Raw genomic sequence first — 9,777 nt, 5'->3', positions numbered from 1 at the left:
GCACCAGTTTTTTTGGCATGAAGGGTCCATCATTGATTACATCGAGATAATCTACATCTGAGCTTCCAGGTGCATGAGCATCTTCACCTTCCATGTTGGATATTCAGCCTTTTTCAGAATGGGAATTTTAATGCTTTCATACTTGTTCAGAGACATGTTTAGGTCATTTCTGATTGTAAATTTATTAGTGAGCTCTGATACCAATTGTTGCCCAGTGAAGATACAATTGTTTAAGGGGGGTTGGATACAATTGTATAAATGTTTCGAACAAGTAATAAAATATAACAGCTTTTTATATTTCTGATAAAAACTGTTATAAAATCCTCTCAAGAAATACTGATGTTCTTGAGAGCTGCTAGGTCGAATGATACTCAAGATCGATACATAAAGTGATGACCTAAACTGTGTTTATATACTACACAGCTACAACAAATCAATCTAAGATATGCATTATCAAAAGCTAACTGAAAATGATACATATCTTCAACTGAATAGATAAAGTCCTATAACTCAGACGTAAAAGATATATGCTCCACATTACAAGGAACAGAACAAATCCTTTTAAGCAGACTGTCTTCAAATACTGATGTCATCCAAATGCTGATGACATGCCAAATCCTGACGACACATCAGTTCCTAATGACACCCGAACAGCCAGATCCTGAGCTTCTTCTGATCATTGAGAATTCAATATGTAACATATGTAAGTTCAATACCTGCAATCAAATTGACAAATACGTTTAACAAAAAAATAGTAAAAATGGTCTACGTATCTCAGAAATGCGTAAATGAATCATGTCCATGGATTTACAATATTTAATAAACAATAAACAATTAATAAGGAGAATTGTAAGTTTATACCCGGAGATACAAAGCTCTTAGTGATTGTAAAATTAGAAGAATATTTTCTTCTATTTATCTCAATTTCAACTTTCTACGTAAAAAAAGTATAATCAAAATATAAATTGAGATAAAATTGAAACACATATATTATAGTATTAAATCTTGAGTAAACAGAATCTCTATCAGAACATAAAGCAAACAGTTGGTGTGCAAATAAAGGTGTTTGAAAACTAAGAATAAATAAAAATATTTACCATCTTTGCTAAAATGGAACTTTGTTCATCCTATTTCCTTCTCTTTAGTATGATGTGTTATAACCTGCAAAGATAAAAGGAACCCAATATTTCATCGAGAACACCGTTGTTTCATTGAGAACACTGACATCGATCACTTTATTATTAATTTGAAATTCAGAAGCACAGATCAACATGCCTTAAATTTTAAATAATTTTCTACATGGCATCATCAATTAAAACCTGTAAGAGTAATTTCCGCTAATTGCTATCTATCTAAATAACGTATAAATATACTAAGAGAATTAAATAAATTTCCAGAAAATTATGACTTTCTTACTTAAAAACAATGTTTATCGTCATTTTAAAAATATTACCATGATAGTAATCCTCCTTAAATTATGACCTCCTTTTAGGGATAGAACATGGACTGGAATGTCTACCATCATCTACCTCTTCATTTCCTTAGTTTTGACCAACTCTACAGTTTTCCATTGAATAACCAAGCCACTCTTGCAGATAGTATATATTCTACAACTGTTCTTCTGAACATGATGGAGGTGCACCTGCCATTGACAGCTGGGAGAGTTGTTAGAAATCATGTTTAAGTAACTCACTATTTTCTAAGCCGATGCATCCCATGTCTTACTACAAATATCAAATTTAAATGAAAAATGCACTTATCACGATTGTAAAATTCCAAAAATCTCTCATATGGTAAGTGATTTACATCCTTTTTAAGAGGAGATGTCTTTGATACTGAACTGCTGATAACTGAAAATGAGACGTATTACAACTAATTGTTGATCTATGCTCAAGTACTCTTATCATAAGACTTGAGCCGAATAAACTTGGTTGCCACTTAACTGAAAATGAGACGTGTTGTAAATAATTGTTAACCTTTTTTTTTGTCTTTTTCTAAATTTTCGTACACACAATCACCAGGAGTACGTTAAATTGAGTTTTAACGTATGCTTAGAAAAAACTTTTCCAGTAGAAGGGAAGGAAATAACTCAAAAATTGTGCAAAAAAAGTCAAAAAAAGGTTTAAGTATCATTTCAAGGGTAAAACTAAAATGAGCTCAAAAAAATGTATGTTCTCAGCAAAAAATGCTCCTCTTGAATTCTAAAATTTTCCTACATCAGGACATCATACTTTCCCTACTTCAAGCAATCATACAAAAACAGGCACAACAATTTACAAAAATTGGAACAAAAAACAAAGATATATAAATAAAAATAAAGACAACATAATCAAACTTCAATGGGTCGATATATATGAGAAAGATATGTAAAAGCATAATAGAAGTGGCATAAACTTTTAAATCAACTCCAAATTATCATAGTCAAACATAGAAAGTTAAATGCATGCAGCAATCTATAATATATCACATCTTTTTATACAGGCCTTCAATTAGCTTCTCCAAGGACATGTTTTTTTTATAAATTTAATTTTGTCGTTACAAGGACTTGTGATCAATCGATAACTGTGATATGTTATTCGCACAACACAAAAAAATGCTACAAACATATGATCGTTATTGTATCTAATTCCCACGTATCAATGTAAGTGGAACTGAAATTGGTAGGACTACAAAACCAAGCAATAAACAACATACCAGGATATATTCAGGATTCACAATTGATAACAAAGCATAATCTAAATCTCCTCTATACCTCCTTACAAAATACTAATGATCTAGTAACTAATACAATTTAAAAGCTGTAAGCTTCTCATTATTAATATATATGATACATGTTTATTAAATCATAAACATCAACAACAAATTGCTCGATGTACCTATGTGGCATCATACTTTAACACATAGAACTGTGACACTATAGGATTTACAACGATCTCTTTAAATACTGGAGATTTCTCCAATTACTTCTTCTAAACATCTCAGATATGTGTATGTCAGATAGCATATAGTCTGCAACTGTTCTTCTGAACATGGTCAAGGTGCACCTGCCATTGACAGCTGGGAGAGTTGTTAGAAATCATGTTTAAGTAATTCACTATTTGCTAAGCCGATGCATCCTATGTCTTACTACAAATATCAAATTTAAATGAAAAATGCACTTATCACGATTGTAAAATTCCAAAAATCTCTCATATGGTAAGTGATTTACATTCTTTTTAAGAAGAGATGTCTTTGATACTAATCTGTTGATAACTAAAAATGAGACGTATTACAACTAATTGTTAATCTATGCTCAAGTACTATTGTCATAAGACTTGACCCGAATAAACTTGGTTGCCACTTAACTGAAAATGAGACGTGTTGTAAATAATTGTTAACCTCTTTTTTTTGTCTTCTTCTAAATTTTCCTTCACATAATCACCAGGAGTACGTTAAATTGAGTTTTAACGTATTCTTAGAAAAAAACTTTTTCAGTAGAAGGGAAGGAAATAACTCAAAAATTGTGCAAATAAAGTCAAAAAAAGGTTTAAGTATCATTTCAAGGGTAAAACTAAAATGAGCTCAAAGAGATGTATGTTCTCAGCAAAAAATGCTCTTCTTGATTTCTAAAATTTTCCTACATCAGGACATCATACTTTCCCTACATCAAGCAATCATACAAAAATAGGCACAACAATTTACAAAAATTGGAACAAAAAACAAAGATATATAAATAAAAATAAAGACAACTTAATCAAACTTTAATGGGTCGATATATATGAGAAAGATATGTAAAAGCATAATAGAAGTGGCATAAACTTTTAAATCAACTCCAAATTATCATAGTCAAACAGAGAAAGTTAAATGCATGCAGCAATCTATAATATATCACATCTTTTTATACAGGCCTTCAATTAGCTTCTCCAAGGACATGTTTTTTTTATTAATTTTATTTTGCCTTTCCTGAGGACTTCTGATCAATCGATAACTGTGATATGTTATTCGCACAACACAAAAAAATGCTACAAACATATGATCGTTATTGTATCTAATTCCCACGTATCAATGTAAGTGAAACTGAAATTAGTAGGACTACAAAACCAAGAAATAAACAACATACCAGGATATTCAGGATTCATAATTGATAACAAAGCGTAATCTAAATCTCCTCTATACTCCTTACAAAATAATAATGATCTAGTAACTAATACAATTTAAAAGATGTAAGCTTCTCATTATTAATAAATATGATACATGTTTATTAAGTCATAAACTCAACAACAAATTGCTCGATGTACCTATGTGACATCATACTGTAACACACATAACTGTGACACTATAGGATTTACAACGATCTCTTTAAATACTGGAGATTTCTCCATTTACTTCTTCTAAACATCTCAGATATGTGTATGTCGGAGTTAGTTGGATTAATTAAATTAACAACAAAAGGACGTTAATTTAGCTAAGCAAAAAAACAATAAAAGGATGTTGAATAAGAATATATTATATATACTTTGCCACTTTTTTCTTGATTAATCTGAATAATGAGTTCGATACAATAAGTGAATAACCCAGAAAAAAGAGTGTACCTCACAACTATAACTAATTATATGTAGGTTCAATACCTACAATCATATCGACAAATGCGCTTAACAAAAAAAATAGTAAAAATGGTCTACCTGTCTCAGAAATGCGTAAATGAATCACGGTCCATGGATTTACAATATTTAATAAACAATAAATAATTAATAAGGAGAATTGTAAGTTTATACCTGGAGATACAAAGTTCTTAGTGATTGTAAAATTAGAAGAATCTTTTTTTCTGTTTATCTCAATTTCAACTTTTTCCAAAAACAAATATAATCAAAATATAAATTGAGATAAAATTGAAACATATATATTATATAGTATTAAATCATGAGTGAACACAATCTCTATCAGAACAAAAGCAAACAGTTGGTGTGCAAATAAAGGGGTTTAAAAGCTAAGAATAAATAAAAATATTTACCATTTTTGCTAAAATGGGACTTTGTTCATCCTATTTCCTTCTCTTTAGTATGATGTGTAATAACCTGCAAAGATAAAAGGAACCCAATATTTCATCGAGAACACCGTTGTTTCATCGAGAACACCGACATCGATCACTTTATTATTAACTTGAAATTCAGAAGCAGAGATCAACATGCCTTAAATTTTAAATAATTTTCTACATGGCATCATCAATTGAAACTTGTAAGGGTAATTTCCGGTAATCTCTATTTATCTAAATAACGTATAAATGTACTTAGAGAATTAAATAAATTTCCAGAAATTATGACTTTCTTACATAAAAACAATGTTTATCGTTATTTTAAAAATATTACTATGATACTAATCCTCCTTAAATTATGACCTCCTTTTAGGAATAGAACATGGAATGGAATGTCTACCATCATCTACCTCTTTATTTCCTTTGTTTTGACAAACTCTACAGTTTTCCATTGAATAACCAAGCCACTCTTGCAGATAGTATATCATCTGCAATTTTTCTTCTGAACATGGTCAAGGTGTACCTGCCATTGACAACTGGGAGAGTTATTAGAAATCATGTTTAAGTAACTCACTATTTGCTAAGCCGATGCATCCTATGTCTTACTATAAATATCAAATTTAAATGAAAAATGCACTTATCACGATTGTAAAATTCCAAAAATCTCTCATATGGTAAGTGATTTACATTCTTTTTAAGAGGAGATATCTTTGATACTGAAGTGCTGATAACTGAAAATGAGACGTATTACAAATAATTGTTGATCTATGCTCAAGTACTCTTGTCATAAGACTTGACCCGAATAAACTTGTTTGCCACTTAACTGAAAATGAGACGTGTTGTAAATAATTGTTAACCTTTTTTTTTTGTCTTCTTCTAAATTTTCCTACACATAATCACCAGGAGTATGTTAAATTGAGTTTTAACGTACTCTTAGAAAAAAAAACTTTTTCAGAAGAAGGGAAGGAAATAACTCAAAAATTGTGCAAATAAAGTCAAAAAAGGTTTAAGTATCATTTCAAGGGTAAAACTAAAATAAGCTCAAAGAGATGTATGTTCTCAGTAAAAAATGCTCCTCTGGAATTCTAAAATTTTCCTACATCAGTCCATCATACTTTCCCTACATCAAGAAATCATACAAAAACAGGCACAACAATTTACAAAAATTGGAACAAAAAACAACGATATATAAATAAAAAAGACAATTTAATCATACTTCAATGGGTCGATATATATGAGAAAGATATGTAAAAGCATAAAAGAAGTGGCATAAACTTTTAAATCAACTCCAAATTATCATAGTCAAATAGAGAAAGTTAAATGCATGCAACAATCTATAATATATCACATCTTTTTATACAGGCATTGAATTAGCTTCTCCAAGGATACATTTTTTCTCAATTTTATTTTGCCTTTCCAAGGAACTGTGATCAATCGATAACTGTGATATGTTGTTCGCACAACACAAAAAAATGCTTCAAACATATGATCGTTACTGTATCTAATTCCCACATATCAATGTAAGTGAAACTGAAATGGGTAGGACTACAAAACCAAGCAATAAACAACATACCAGGATTTTTTAGGTAAAAGGTAATTGGGTAGATAAATGGAGAAGTTGAAGATCATGTTGCAAATATGTCAACTACATGAGTAGCAACACATGGCTGCAATATTTTCCTCAAGTTTGACATGCAATATTTTTGTTTAACACATCTCTACAATACTGGTATGGCATAAAATAGAATGGACATGTATTCCAGAAAGTTGGTATGCTGCTACCAGATCCTGTTTCGTCATTTTTCAATGTTTACTGGAATTTTTAATTTGCGTTGAAGGAACTTTTTACATGACATGTTGGTTCTTGGACATCGGATGGCCTGTTTGCTTGCTCGGGAGCTCCATTTACTGGAGCAGATCAATGAAAACTTTAAAGCTAGTTGAACTAATAGCTTCACTCACTCCTGCACAGAGAAAATACAACAATATTAATATTTACAACATAAATATGTAAAAGGTTATTTGCACAATATTATTCAAGTGCGTAATATTGATATTTACCACATAAATATGTAAAAGATTGAACTAACAGCTTCACTCACTCATGCACATAGAAAGTACAATAATATTGATATTTACCACCTAAATATGTAAAAGGTTATATGCACAATATTAATATTTACCGCGTAAATATATAAAAGATTATAAAATTAAGCATAGTTTATGAAGTCGTTAACACATAATTCTATGTTGTTTGAAGTAATAACCTAAAAATTAAGAATGATCTTATATCATGATATTTATGAGTTCTACAATCAAAACTTATGAATTAGGATAAAATCTAAAGTATAATATTCAGGAACTTGATGTCCTCATTCAAGAAAGGTAGCCATGTAGGTTATTATACCGAGCATGCAACGCACGGAAAACGATAAATTTTATTATATTTTTATTCTAAGAATTAATCTATAATGACTACAATTAATTGATAAATTTAAAGCTACAACTACTCTTATTGTAGGCCAAGTCTATCAAGAAGACTTAAATATACAAACAACATGCTTACATATATAAAATGGGAATTTTCGAAGCAGTCACGGCAGTGCAACATTTCGTTGCACCTGCATTAATAGTCACTGAGTCAAAAAATATATAAATCATATAAATATTTGAAGCAGTCACGGCAGCACACAACAGTTAAATTGAATGCTTTTCTACGATCTTTCCCTCTCAATCTCTTTAAAAAGCACGCTACTAAGTTGTACCATATACAAAATATATAAAATTTGCAATTACAAAAGTTTGGTACATGCAGAAGTCTGGTACGTAAATAAGAAAAAAACCTTTTTGAATTGAATACAAAAATGAGCAATTTGACTATCTTCTTGGTCTCAGTGTCATCTCATATTTATCCTGAAAATCGAGTGGAATATTTCTTCAAACATGTAATATGCACTTCAAATTTAAATATGGAACTATAAAAATTTATGTCAAATTAACAGGCTACGCACATACAGACATGATCAGAAAATTTAATAGCATGTATATTAAATCTAAATTTAAATCCAATCACTAAAATCAGAAAAGATTAAATTTAATAGCATACAAATATAAAACCAAAACAAATATAAGTAAACAATAATCATACAAACACTTACAAAAATATGTAAAAAATAAATAAAAAAACAATACTAAAAATCACAAAAAAATATTAAAAACCCGGGTTAGGCGTCAACATAACATAAAAAATACATACAAACAATTTAAATCTCTATAAGATATTTAATCAAACAGTTGGTCTACAAACCTTCCAGACATGTATAGAGATTAGAAGTCTCAATCAATCTGCAAAATATAAAAAAAAAACATATGCAAAACATAAATTGAAAACATGAATGGATAAAATATGGAAATTGAGATTCGAATTGTTAACAACTAATTAAACCTAAAATTGGTGTTCACTAAGTCTTCATAATATGAGAGACCTATGACCTGCATATTAAATTTTAGTACCGAGATGAAAAATTCTGCATAGAAAACATATATGAATGATTGATTAAATTTTGAAAGAGAGAGAGAGAGAGAGAGAGAGAGAGAGAGAGAGAGAGAGAGAGAGAGAGAGAGAGAGATATTTGGAGGAGATTGAGCAAGAGAGAGAAAGAGAGATTAACAGACCAGAGACAATTATGCACAATTTGATTTTGGTTGATATTTTCCATAGATAGATTTGTTTTTGAAATTCAAATAATAACCATATTAGTTAAGATGGGTCAATTGAATTTAATTAGATAGTCCATGGATATAGCAAATTATATATGAATTGGGTCATGGGTAATTTTTTTTACCAATAGGTAAATTAAGGAGTAGTCATTAGGTATTATATATTTCAAAAAAAGTTAATACAACATTTTACTGCTGGGATCCACTAATTAAATCCGCGCATTTACTTAAAATCAAATTTAGGACCTTGACAAGTTTTTAAAATTCCGATTTCAACTAGATGAGTTACAAGAGGTGAGTGTATTTTTTTCTTTTTTTTATCGTAGGTAACCCGCAACCGCTACCCTTCGGGTGCACACTGGGTAAACCCTACGGGCTCACGCAATGAGATGAGTGTATTTGATGCCTCCATTACAAAAAAAATGGCTAAATATAATCGGTCCAAAATCGGCATTTAACTGAATACGACCGCTGGCGGTTGAATTTATTTAAATACGACCGGTTTGGGGACCGGTCATACATATGAGAGTGATATTAGGTATGTCGGTTGTATTTATACTAAATTCGACTGGGTGAACACAACCGGTTAAATTCTATTGGTTAAATTCGACTGGTTAAATTCGACTGGAGGCGGTCGAATCTGATTTTTCACGAAAATTTTAAAATCCCCGCCTCAAAAATTAATTTTTCTGAAAAAATTTCAAAAGGCCCGCCCATTAATTAAACTCCACCGTATATATTCGAAATATAATTTTAAATTCGACCACAAACAGTCGAATTAACGAGCACCAATTTTTTTAAAAAAAAATCTCTCAAGAAACAAGATAAAATCAGAATCATGCGAGTTACCCAGATTCCGGTAACATTCCGGCAAACCTAATCTGACCAAAAACACAGTTTTCAGTCCGTATTATATACAAATTCGTTGCATAAATCAGAATGTACAATAATAAATTCATATCATCATAAAGTATAATAACAACCCTAGTAATTCGAACTCTTTTTTCATCACAATTTCATGAAAAAATTTTGGTGAGTCAATTAAC

At 30.3% G+C, this 9,777-nt stretch overlaps 2 long non-coding RNA genes across 2 annotated transcripts; both read right to left on the bottom strand.

Annotated features, from left to right (window-relative positions):
• Window positions 1-2,783: 2,783 nt before the first annotated feature.
• LOC141671019 (uncharacterized) lies at window positions 2,784-5,764 on the bottom strand. The gene is made up of 3 exons (XR_012554891.1): window positions 5,422-5,764; window positions 4,991-5,054; window positions 2,784-3,057 (listed from the first exon to the last, which is right to left on the bottom strand). It is a non-coding gene; the product is annotated as an uncharacterized LOC141671019 (long non-coding RNA).
• A 773-nt stretch (window positions 5,765-6,537) lies between these two features.
• Window positions 6,538-8,514, bottom strand: LOC141671195 (uncharacterized). Its single transcript, XR_012554998.1, has 3 exons — window positions 8,457-8,514; window positions 8,319-8,356; window positions 6,538-6,975 (listed from the first exon to the last, which is right to left on the bottom strand). It is a non-coding gene; the product is annotated as an uncharacterized LOC141671195 (long non-coding RNA).
• Between the last annotated feature and the right edge of the window lie 1,263 nt (window positions 8,515-9,777).

The sequence above is a fragment of the Apium graveolens genome, chromosome 7 (assembly GCF_009905375.1).
Source record: "Apium graveolens cultivar Ventura chromosome 7, ASM990537v1, whole genome shotgun sequence".
Taxonomy (NCBI): domain Eukaryota; kingdom Viridiplantae; phylum Streptophyta; class Magnoliopsida; order Apiales; family Apiaceae; genus Apium; species Apium graveolens.
Note: the sequence above shows the minus strand (reverse complement) of the source record. Positions and strands in the feature narration are given on the sequence as shown.